This window comes from Physcomitrium patens, chromosome 8 (assembly GCF_059467195.1).
Source record: "Physcomitrium patens ecotype Gransden chromosome 8, ASM5946719v1, whole genome shotgun sequence".
NCBI classification, from domain to species: domain Eukaryota; kingdom Viridiplantae; phylum Streptophyta; class Bryopsida; order Funariales; family Funariaceae; genus Physcomitrium; species Physcomitrium patens.
Genome location: NC_143417.1, coordinates 11,679,822 through 11,691,452, shown reverse-complemented (window position 1 = coordinate 11,691,452; position 11,631 = coordinate 11,679,822). Strand labels below are relative to the sequence as shown.

The following is an 11,631-nucleotide window of genomic DNA, read 5'->3' as shown; positions in this document are numbered from 1 at the left end:
TTTATCCTTTTAAATTTTTTTATTTGAAGATAGTACAAAGAGGACATAAAACAAATCATTTTTTATTACCATTTTATATATTACAACACATATCTTTTCTCTACCACTTGAAAATTAAAAATATATGTGTAAATGATACATATATATATATATATACATATATATATATATATATATAAAACATTTTTTTTACGTGGCATCTCAATATATTATAAAATCACCCTTCAACAAAGAACTCAATGGAAAATTTAGAAATGACATTATTTATACCATGTAAAAATAATAAAAATAATAAAAATCACCTTGACTTTTCCTCTCAATACACTTTGAATAATTTACCTCAGTAACTGATAAAAATAGACTTCTTTGTTTAAACCAGCCTATATATACATATAATTTAAAAACTATATGTCTCTATAGGCTGGTCTAAATAATTTCTCAAGTTCTATTGTAGGGATAAAGACACTTGTAGTTGTGTCAGTGATACACAGAAGTATCTTTTCCCCTTGTGAACCTTGTTGTACAACCTTGCAGAGCCATTCAATAATGCCCATGATGAAGAAGAGTAGTACCAATGGTTCCATAGCCATAAATTATTCATTTCTCCCCCCCCCCAACCCCCTCTCTGCAATATACTGGGTTCTTCTTCTTTTACAATACCTCTAATCTGAAAGGTTTTAGTTCTGGAATGTTGCCATCCTCACACTGCATGCATTGTGGGTGCTGGTTTTTCTCACACTTGTCAGAGCTGTGAAATAAAATGTGGCCAAGACTGGATGCAGAAACTTGCTGCAGAATATATATTTATTTTCTGAATTTTTGCACATGATATCTGGCAAAATAATAATAACATGTAATAAAATTTAATGATCATAACTGTGAAGTAGGAGCACATTTTGGTTGCACATAGGGAAGGCAAATGCCCCCCCCTGAACTTGTTGTCTATGAAAACAGCAAAGTAGACAAGAATGATTCCACACATTGAGGGAAGTTGACAAGAGTAAATTTAACTACAAAAAGGAGGGCAACCAGTGGAAGGTAGTGTGAACCAGGTGAACAAGAAAGGGTGTTTCCTTGCAAAGGCAATTGGCACTGAACTGATTGATTGATTGATTGAGTATGTATGATATGCAGGGTCACAAAATCCTTTGGGGATACTGCAACTGATCACCCTGGTTACATTTCCCATGGTTATTAGTATTAAACTCCAACTATTAAGGCTGCCCACTAATTTTCATTTAATTTTTTTCAATGAGAAAATAGTATATTTCTATACCATATATGTGTATACATGTATGTGTGAGAGAATGATGCCTTCACCCTTTTAGGTCAACATGTACATCTTAGAGCATTGTGAAATAGGACTCTATGATTGAAGTGTCATCTCGGCAGTGGAAAATTACCACCAAAAATGGCAACTGAGGGGCAAGTCATGAGTCTCTGTCAGCTGGTCTCCTCCTACAACCATTGTCACTCCAATTGTCAAAGAAAAGCATTCCCTTTCTTTGCATGTATAACATTCTTTAGTTCCTTTGAAAGTCTTGAGTACATATTCCCATCTTTCTTTGCATACATTCACATTTGGTCATCCAAGTGATAAGCTCATGGCATGCAGCAAACCCACCTCCACATGCCCAGAAATGCCGCATCATCAGGACCCCAGAAACACACAAATGCTAAGGGGAGAAGAGCTCAATTATTTGAGAAGGCCTTCCCATTTTGGAGTTTTCTGACTGAAATGGAAGTGGACAAAGGTCACCCAAGTGATCTATATGGCTGAACTGGGTCAAGCTCTTAAATTTAACCCCCCACTCTCTCTCTCACTCACACACACACACACAACTCCTTGAATTACTGCTACCCATCTCTGGAGCTACCCAAAGGGTGCCACAACCCATTTGCGTACTATTTTAGTATGATAGGACCCAGTCTCTTGTCCAACCCAACATTCATGTTTTGGAAGTGCCCGCTTGGGCATCTAATAGGTTCCCATTGTTCCCCAATCATTGTTGGCATAGTGTGTAAAACCCCTCTTAACATAGCTCACATGAAGTGATAACCCCATTTCATGCCCTTGCCTAGTGACAGCTTATTGCTATGAAGCCTGGATGCCTACTATTCAATAATTTAGTTAGCAAATGAGTTAGATGAGGTGCATGAACACCCCACAAATAAGAAAAATCTGTGTGATGTGGATTGAGGAATGTGCCATGCTGGTTTATGGCTTTTAACTCCTAATCTCTAAACTTTGCATGACAAGTGTCATTTTGCCAGGAATGCCAAGATTCTTTTGCACTTAGTTAGCTCTAAAATGGGCCTAAAACAAGATTAGGGTTTGTTGCCAAATGATATAAAGAGCTGAATTGCTTCTGTCTCTGTAAAGTTGTATTTATTTTTAAGCCAACAGAATAAAGTGGGCTAAGTCAGCGAACAGATGGATGTGTTTTATTCACATAATCTTCTGTTCATCTATGTTGTGCACTGATTGGTGTCTTCTTTATCCTTAATGTGGTTGTTTTTATTATTATTACTATTATTGGTCTGTCGAATAATAATTATTCCTGATATATATTTTCTGAAATATCTTCGTTTTATTCTATTTTTTTGTTCTGTGATCATGCATTTTTCATTTTTTTCCCAGAAAACGTGTTGTTTTTTGGAGATGTGGCATGCCTTATTTATATTTATTTTTTTGTGTTCATCTAATTGATGCTTTGAACTTTCATCGTCAGAAGTTATTAGTAACACATATGTTGTGAATAATTTATACTTCTTTAAATAATTAACTGAATACTTTCACTTGTATTTTATAGGAATACTTGTTATCTTTTTTCATCTGCATTCAGTTTCCTTTTGCAGCTTTACGGCCACAATAAAAAGCACCCGAAAAACAGCTCTTGACTGCAAGCCATCATTTTTCTTGTGCTTTACTAATCATTCTTCTTATTTGTAAAATTGCATCATGAAAACCGTTTAAAAAACATTTGGTATTTTTGATTTCTCCACAATCAAACATTACTTCAAAATTATTTAAGTGTAATACTTTAATAATTTCCTAAGCATACACACAATCCTCACTGCATAGTTCTTCACAATACTGCATAATTTCCACTAGAATGTCCATGGGTTTTTCTTTCTATCTTTAAGAAGTCCAAAGCAAAACACAAAAAAACAAAGTTTTTGTTTAAATCACAGGATTCAATATGAAGGGAAGGACCCCATCAACAGCGACGAATGAATTGAACCAACAAATGAGGAGTCCAACATTCATCGACACCACGAAGCCACGGAGACCCATCTCCGCCTCTTTCACAATCGTAGACCCCCCAAGCCCGTTCCCTTCATGGCAACTCGTCATTTCCAGACCAGCGAAAACACAACTGGCAGTCCAGGCTTGGTGGTTAATGGGAACGTGATGGGAGAATGCGTTCCTATTTATGGGATCCAAGTGAACACATGTTTGGGGAATCAATACGAACGTTGTAACTCACCACAAGCCTTAGAACCTTCACTTGCTAAGCTTGGGAGCACCCACTGGCCTACATTCTACTCAAATCTGCGTTATTAACACGATAGCTATTCTGGTGCAAAACTCAATCTCAATGCTTATTGGGTTCTCTTGTTTATTTAGAAGATCATAGGTTTAAAATAAATGGGGGAGAGAATGGAATATGCTACCGTCATATTACCACATTCCAGTACTTCTCTTCTTCAGTATTTCGAAAGGTCTTTTTCATACCACAGGCTGAAGACCTAAGTTAGTGGAGAAGAGAATACAAAAAAAAAAAAAAAAAAAAAAAAAACATGACTCTTTGAAGACCCTCATAGGAAGTCTTAAGTGATTGACCTTCAACCGCCTGTGTAGCCGATGCTTGGATGCAAAAGAATTGGCAATGGACTATCTTTGGAGTCTTGCTGCTTTCACTGTGTGTACCTTAAGCTAGAGAGTTTGGAACTTGAGGATTTACACTACAAGTTCAAGGTATTTTGATGGGCCATTTTGGCTCTTGGCTTTCGAAATCCCATGTCTCCGTCTCAGTTCGACAGGCCACAAACCTTGTTAGCTTGTCTATAATACTTTGTGATAGTGCTTTACACTGATTTGTGGTGCCAGCTATATATATATATATATATATATATATATACATATGTGTGTGTGTGTGTGTGTGTGTTCATGTTTGTTCATTTCTTCTGAGTGTTAGAATTATGTAGGGCAAACTTGCACAACCTTTGTACATGCTGCCAGGTAGATACTGTCCATCCCAACAGTGTGTTGAAGTACAAGCTTGGACATACTCCACTGTACACGAAAAAATCAAAACAAAGAACAAGGCAAAGCAAAAAATTAATAGAGGGAAAGGGCAGTCATGTATTATTTCAGTGTAGTGGGCAGAGGTTGTTCAGTGCTTTACGTGCGAAACTTAAACCCTCATATCCCACTGAAATTAATTCCTACTGTTTGGATAGTTTGCAAACACTTTGTTGCTTGGTTCCTTTCCGACCGGGATGACATTTTCTGCAGAATAGGACTAAATTGTGTTTGATTGGATAACCATACGTGTGCAACACCCATTGATTGCTTATATATAGTTAGTTAGTTAGTGCACAAAAGATACATATTATGTATTGTCCCACAAACTGGAGCTTTCCTGGGAGTGGTTGCCAATTGTACCACAATCACTAGCAGTTTGTTTCAACTCCCACAACCCTATGCAATAATGCAGTAAACCCAAAACTGGGCTATAAAAAAATGGCACGTATCTATCTGTGCTGGGCTCTGTGAAACACGCGGAGCTAGGACCACGGCATTGTTCTGATGAAGCTGGCGCAGTCAGTGAGAATCACATCTCCCCCTCCAATAATACACTGTTGACATGGTGTGCAAAGGCACTCTGACATCACTCTAACCCAAGCCCCCTCTCTTTCTTTTCTCCTTGACGAACAATCCCGGAGCCATTCCTCGATGCTGGCCTGTCCGTAAAGTTCCTCGTTCAATATACCTGGTTGATTGATGGATAAAGGAAAACAAAAACAAAATAATTCTCATTATAATAAAAAAAGAGAGTTTTGATTTGTGTACGTGTGGGGAGTTTCAGGTGATGAATGCCGAACTACCTCCTTACATAGTACCCGAGCAGATGGGTGAAAGTTTGACCTATTTACTGTGGTTTCTGGCCAGCTGCAATATGATTATTGAATTATTCTGGACGAATGAGGAGGAGAAGTCGTCTTTATAGGGGGGGGGGGATCCACACACACACACTCGTTGTTTCACATGATGCTTGTGGGAAGAAGGGTGAAGGCATTTTCTGAGGTCTGTGTGTGGGTATATTCGTTTCATGTATTTTGTATAGCACAGAATCCCACGTGGTAGCACCAGACTGGGATCTGAAAGTGGAAAAAGAAAGTGTATGAAAACGAAGGACATTTAGTCTCCGTCTTGATGGATGCCGTCTCCGGAATCATGTGCCGAAATAATTTGGCAATTTTCGCACCGCAGGGTCAAGCTCCAGCAGTGCAATCATCGCCCTACAGGTAATGGCCCCAGTGGATCTGTCCGTGCAGAGTGGTTTGGGAGACGCAGTGTCAGAAATCAAATCATGCGGCGGGAGGGTAGCAGGGAGTTAGGGAAAGGATTGGTGCTAACAATCCTCCTGGAACCAGCCTACAAACGGGTAGTGGATCGACTACTCGAAGCAGCACTTATGCAAACTGAATACCACCTTGTGTCTCTCAACTTCCAGCAATTTGGTCGAAATTAGGTGCAGCGGTTCTGACATGAGGCTGACGCCTATCTGTTTGGTTTACTCGAATGGTTCCAACAAAAACGACAGCCCAGGGTGAGAGTTCATTGACAGCCACCTCAGGCATGGCTTAAGTGCCGTGTCAGCAGCATGATTGCCGCAGGAGGGGGCATGTAGTGGGTCTAATTGAGTCATGCTTTTGAGCTTCTGTGACTTGTTTGGCATGGATCGAAGAGTTTGCACCATCCCGGGTGAAGGTGTGGGACATGCGGTCACGGTTCATTATTTCTGTTATGTATCTACAATTCAATGAATGCATCGTAGCAGAACAACAACCTGCCAGATTTGTAGATGTGATTGTGCATGTGTTAAATAGCACGGTAGGCGACGAGGATGCTGGACTGGTTCAAGAGCCTGGACACTAAAAGCCAATTGAACTATCTCGCTTTCAAGTAGGCACTAAGCACAGGCAACAATAACGTTGAAGCGTTATATAATGACGTGCTCTTATTAACAGTTGCCTCTTCATTTATGCTTTCTTGACGGGCTATCGATTTTTCTCAGGTTTGCAGCCAATGCAAAGTTGTGATAGACGGGGAAAGCCACCAATCCTGTATGAGGGACAGGAAGAGACATGGGGATTTGAGGTGTAATGCTGCAACTGGAAGGTCACGAGAAGGTCTGTCTGTGAACGCTTCGTGTTACTGAACAATTAAAGCTCTTTATGATTGCTGCAACTCCATGAACTAGAGTATCTTCTCAAGAACAACCCACTGCCTTTACACCCGCCGAAAGAGCCTCCATGGATTGTCAGTATTAATAACTAATCAGATTAACCAAACTGTATTAAGTGTAAGCAAGCACCTTCTAAGAAATGCAACATGCTATCCCTTCAAATTTCAGGAACTGAAAATCAATGAAATGTGAAGGGATAATGTGTTGTTTCTTCCAACGCTAGCCTCAAACCGACGTTGTGGCCAGAACGAGGGTTTGAGAGCTGCATGGTATCTCAAGGCCCGCGGACAGAACTATCAAGCATCACTTGTGAATAATACGGAAAGAAACAAAGGAATTTTTCCATCACTAAACCATGTGAAGTATCAAGATCAGAGACATCACAAGCTATACGTTAAGCAAGGGGATAAGCAGCAGATGATGTATTTCTGTGCTTGTACCTCCTTGTGGACTGTCGATCCTCAAAGGCTGATCGTTAATAAGTCACAAATGTGACGAATAAATCTGGCGTCGCGTAGATGACAAGAATCATCATGACAGCATGTATGAAAAACACTACACTTGCACATTTGTAGAAAAAGAGGGTTCATAAAGGAAAGTCTTCCTAACTTCACGCTGTCGCATGTACATCTGTTCAACAACTACGCAGAGAGCAACAGTACTGTACAGACGGGAAACGCCGAAACCCTAAACCCTAGGTACATTAGTACAATAAAAGTTAAGAATTGATCACACGGAGCATCCGTATTTCATGACATGCAGTAATACGTTAAGGACGACATTGGCAACCGAGACCAATATGAAAGGCGAGAAAGGTTTGAAAGCTGCATCAGTTCCAGGTTTGGCATGACGGAATCTTTGCGTGGCCACTGCGAATGGACGTCAAGCAGGCCCAAGGACCCATCATCTTCTACCTTAACACCAAACCCAGCCACGAAATCCACCGAAAAACACTGACCTGAGACCTTTCACAAAGGTCAGCAAGGAAAAGCAGAAGGAAGTCACACAAGTACGAATCATCGACTTAGACGGAGCGCGTGACATCAAGAGCAACGCGCACCTTGATTGAGGGTTTATTTAAGAAGTTGGACTCATATTAGGGTCTAATAAAGAAGTTTCCCAAATTCTAATTCCAACGACTGCGCACACAAGATCCGTGACACCACACTTGAATTCGTTAAGCTTAGGTGACCCTCACGGCGATGGCTGTGTGACCCACAACCGTGTGACTTCGGCCTACCCCATCCAAATTTTCTTTGCACTAGTCATGGCAGAGGGCAGGTTTCAGAAAAATTGAGGTATGTAATCTTTTGGACGTTTGGATCACGGAAACATCATTCGTTAAGAGCGAGGTTCAGGAAGTCATTGCTTATCCTACTCTTTTCATGACGAACTCTTATTGTTCGTCTTGAATCGGATGGTGCTGCAATGGAACAGTTTTGCATATGAATTTGCCGCTGGAGTATTCCGAAAATTTTCATGCGTGTGGATCTGCGGCTTCAGATTGAGGCGTCGTGCGTTTTTTTGCGTTGTAATGAGGTTCCCAAGATCAAATTCACTTCGGGGGTGTAGTGCGCTATGGAGTTTCTTTTGCGGCTCGTTGCTTCTCATTGCTCAATTTGTGTAGCATCTGCTGTATTGTGATTGTTGTTATCGAGGAAAACGTAGTCGCTATCGCAGACGGACTATCTGCCTGCTGTAGCTGTAATGGATTACATTTCAGTTGAACAGCACTTAGTGCATAGTAACAGATTTGTAGTGCTCTGGAAAATTTCGTAGCTATTTGATTCAGGCATTGTTCTGGACATTGTCAATGATGAGTGGTTGACAGACAAACACCCCAACAACGGTGTACATATTCCCACCTGGCCGTGATAAGGGAACGGTAATAACAATTGTAAACCAGTATTACTGTGTGTGACTTCTTTGTAAAATTTTCGTGGATTATGCAAATCTAACTCCTGCATTCGTTTGACACATATGCCTTGCCTTGTGGACGTTACTTTTCCTGCCAATCATATCAATGAAGAAAGTGTGAATTTCTTCTGGCTTTCCCTTACTCACACGTAGTATTGAAATCTCCAATTTTGTGGAGTTTCGTTGAATGGTGAGGACCTGCAGTAGTCTGTTGAAAAGTTGTGCTTTCTCAGACTGCAATTTCTGACCAGGAAACTCCATTTGGTCCAGGATGATAGATAGTGGACATTAGGATTATAGGTTTCAATGTGGTGCTTCTATCTTGTGTTCCCACTCTTGATGCACCTTCACTCTGCACTGAATTAGACTCCTAGTGGTAATTCTGCACATTTCTCTCATGAGGATTTATTGAAAACAGAAATAGTGTTGCAGTAATCGTGGTTTCTTTTGTGGGCTCTTGATGTTGATGTGATTAGGGTTTGATGTCTCTATTCTTGAAATAAATCACATGTTAAGAAGACCTCGGTTCCATGACACAATTACATTCTTTTCTGTTCAATATTTAAGTGTGTGTAGGCTTCCTTTTTGAAAAAAACGCTTGCGTTGTTACTATATTGCTGCAGCCTTTGTTCTGTGACAGATCGAGAACTACTACTAGCCAAAGAAGACAAGTGGACACAGCTGCGCCTGCGTTACGGACATGCAAAACTAGGAATAAGTAATGCTGCTGCGGAGCTTCAATGTCATAAGATCCTTTCAGAGACTACCTTATCTGAGTTTTGTGAATCAATTTAGTTACGATTCTTCGCGCTATTTCTTGTTTTTATTTTGATTTCATTTTTTCGTGTGTGCACATGCATACAAAGTCACGATATTAGGAGCCAGTAATTTGCAGTACACTACCATAATACTTGCAAGACTAGGAAGAAGGTCGATACCAGTGTGGGGTTTTCATCTCTTAGTTATTGATTTATCTAAATCAATAAACACAGCTGGTTAAAATAAATTGATTGATATGTTTGCTTATTGATTGATTTAGAACTTTTATTCCAGAAGCTTTGATAGCAACTACGTTCCACATTAACAATCATCAGCAGTGTAATTTTGGCAGAGGTCGATTGGTTGATTTGGTAGTATTTTCTAAAATTCAGCAGAACCAGACCATGTACCTTCAAATCTTGTATAGGATCTTACAATCTTTGGCTTGTTTCTCGTTAAAAAGGTAGTGCTATTCAGATAATTGTTAATAATCCATGCAGCAATGTGGTTGGATCTGGATATCACACTGCTACAAAATGAAGTATATCTGCAGTTTGTATGGGTTACCTTGGCTACAGGAAAATAATTCCTAAGACTTCGCAACATGCTTGAGCGATGATACCAACTGCCAACTGAAGATGCTAGAATCCACATTTGAACCTATCGTGTGATCCCAAGGTCTTAACAAGGGTGTATGTATATCGGATATGAACCTGTTGAGCACTGTTCTTCACTCATAAATGATCTCAGATACAAGCTCCGTCCAGCCTTTCTTGAGTTGCTTTGGGATGTTGGACAGTAAACTAGCTGCCTGGTAAGGTCCATGTAGTAGTGAGTCTTCAAAAGTGTAGGTGGTTTCTGGTCGGTGAGGAATTCCGGCATTTGCTAAGCATTTTAATCCAGTAAGCTAGTTTTGATTCAGTTTGGATTGAATATGTCGACGTAAGACAAGGGTCATAAGTCTTAGAGTCTAGGGCTCCTGCAGAATTGAAAATGTATTAGTTTGTTAGATGTTTTTTCTGCAGCGTAAAGAGTGGTACATCATTTGACTTATAAAGCTTGTATGGTGGACACACGAGCTCATTATGCGAGATACCCTCTCGACTTTGCTTGCACGACACTGATACTTAACATCAATTTTATATTTTGAATGTATTTTTACATTTGTTATCAGAAGCATGCTGAAATATGTAGGGTAATGAGATTTGGATCATTGCCCTATACGTTCAACAAACATCTCATTATTGAAGATGTGAGGCTGCTGTTCTAGATGCATTGTCATTACGTTGGTGGAATTTCTAAGTGAAAGTTGTGGGACAGCCGGTGTAAAAAGACCGCATCTGTAAGACAGTCAACTGTAACCTGAGAACTGGATATTTCTCTCTTTCAGTATAACGATTGCCAAAAGGTGAAACTTTACAGATTTTCTTGTAGTGAATTTCGCTTCCTCTGTTGTCAGCCATGGAGATCCCCCCCCCCCTTTTTTTTTGATAAGCATTGGAGTATCGTGGTCTATTTCGAAGAACCTTTCAGCTGGAAGAATCACTAGACTCTTCAACGGCGTATCAGTTGTCCCAATCTAAATTTATCGACTGTGAAGGTTGCAGCTCTATTCCAGTAGAGGAGGTCATTGCTGCACTCATAAGAGTGCTTGTTGAGCGTCTCTGTTTTCAAGAATGTGGTTCACGTGCAAATGTACTTGATATATTTTTCCAGATACAATTTGGTCAACTCAACTTTTTGATTATAAAAAGAACAACAAATTTCAATTATTTGCACATGCCACCTAAGTCTCGGCTTAGTTCGACCTGCCCATGATGCGAGAAACTTTTCTTACGTAGCACATGGCTATTTCTTAAGATCCTTTTCGGCGCGTTCTACGACAGCGATCTCGGTGAGTCTAAGCCACAAACACCTCTTAGACTCGTACTCAGTGAATCAATATTTATTGTTATCATTTATGCAGTACATGGTTCATCGACGTGTTGAACGTCCCTGAGTCATATCTTCTAGGTTATGTTTTTCATCCCTGTATGCTCTCATTTATCGAGAAGCTTCGACGGGGCGTCGGACTCCAAATTCCTGGCTTGATCTTCGCTACATGACGGTCGCAGATTCTGCAGGACGTCCGGCTGTGAGTAAAATCTGGAGGTTTTCGTCGTTTAATCTGCACCCTAAGGACAATAAAATCATTTCAAGTACGATCAGTACTGCACACTTGACTGCCAATATTGCCTGATTAAAATTGATCACTAGAGTTGGAACGGACAGGGGTATTACTTCCGGCAGCTTGTCTGCAAACTACGAACATACAATTATCATGCCTGATACATTTTACCACTCTTGGAATATGGAGTTTTATCGGTCTTGGTTTGGAGCCCTTATTGGAGAAGATCAGCTGACCATCATCACCAAGTACGGAAGATTCTCCAAGTACATGGTCCTGCTTTTGATATGGAATCCGCTTTCTCGAGAC

At 40.2% G+C, this 11,631-nt stretch overlaps 1 long non-coding RNA gene across 1 annotated transcript; it reads left to right on the top strand.

Annotated features, from left to right (window-relative positions):
* The first annotated feature begins 5,267 nt into the window (after positions 1 to 5,267).
* Positions 5,268 to 9,175, top strand: LOC149988471 (uncharacterized). The gene is made up of 2 exons (XR_016504508.1): positions 5,268 to 8,772; positions 9,037 to 9,175. It is a non-coding gene; the product is annotated as an uncharacterized LOC149988471 (long non-coding RNA).
* Positions 9,176 to 11,631: the final 2,456 nt, after the last annotated feature.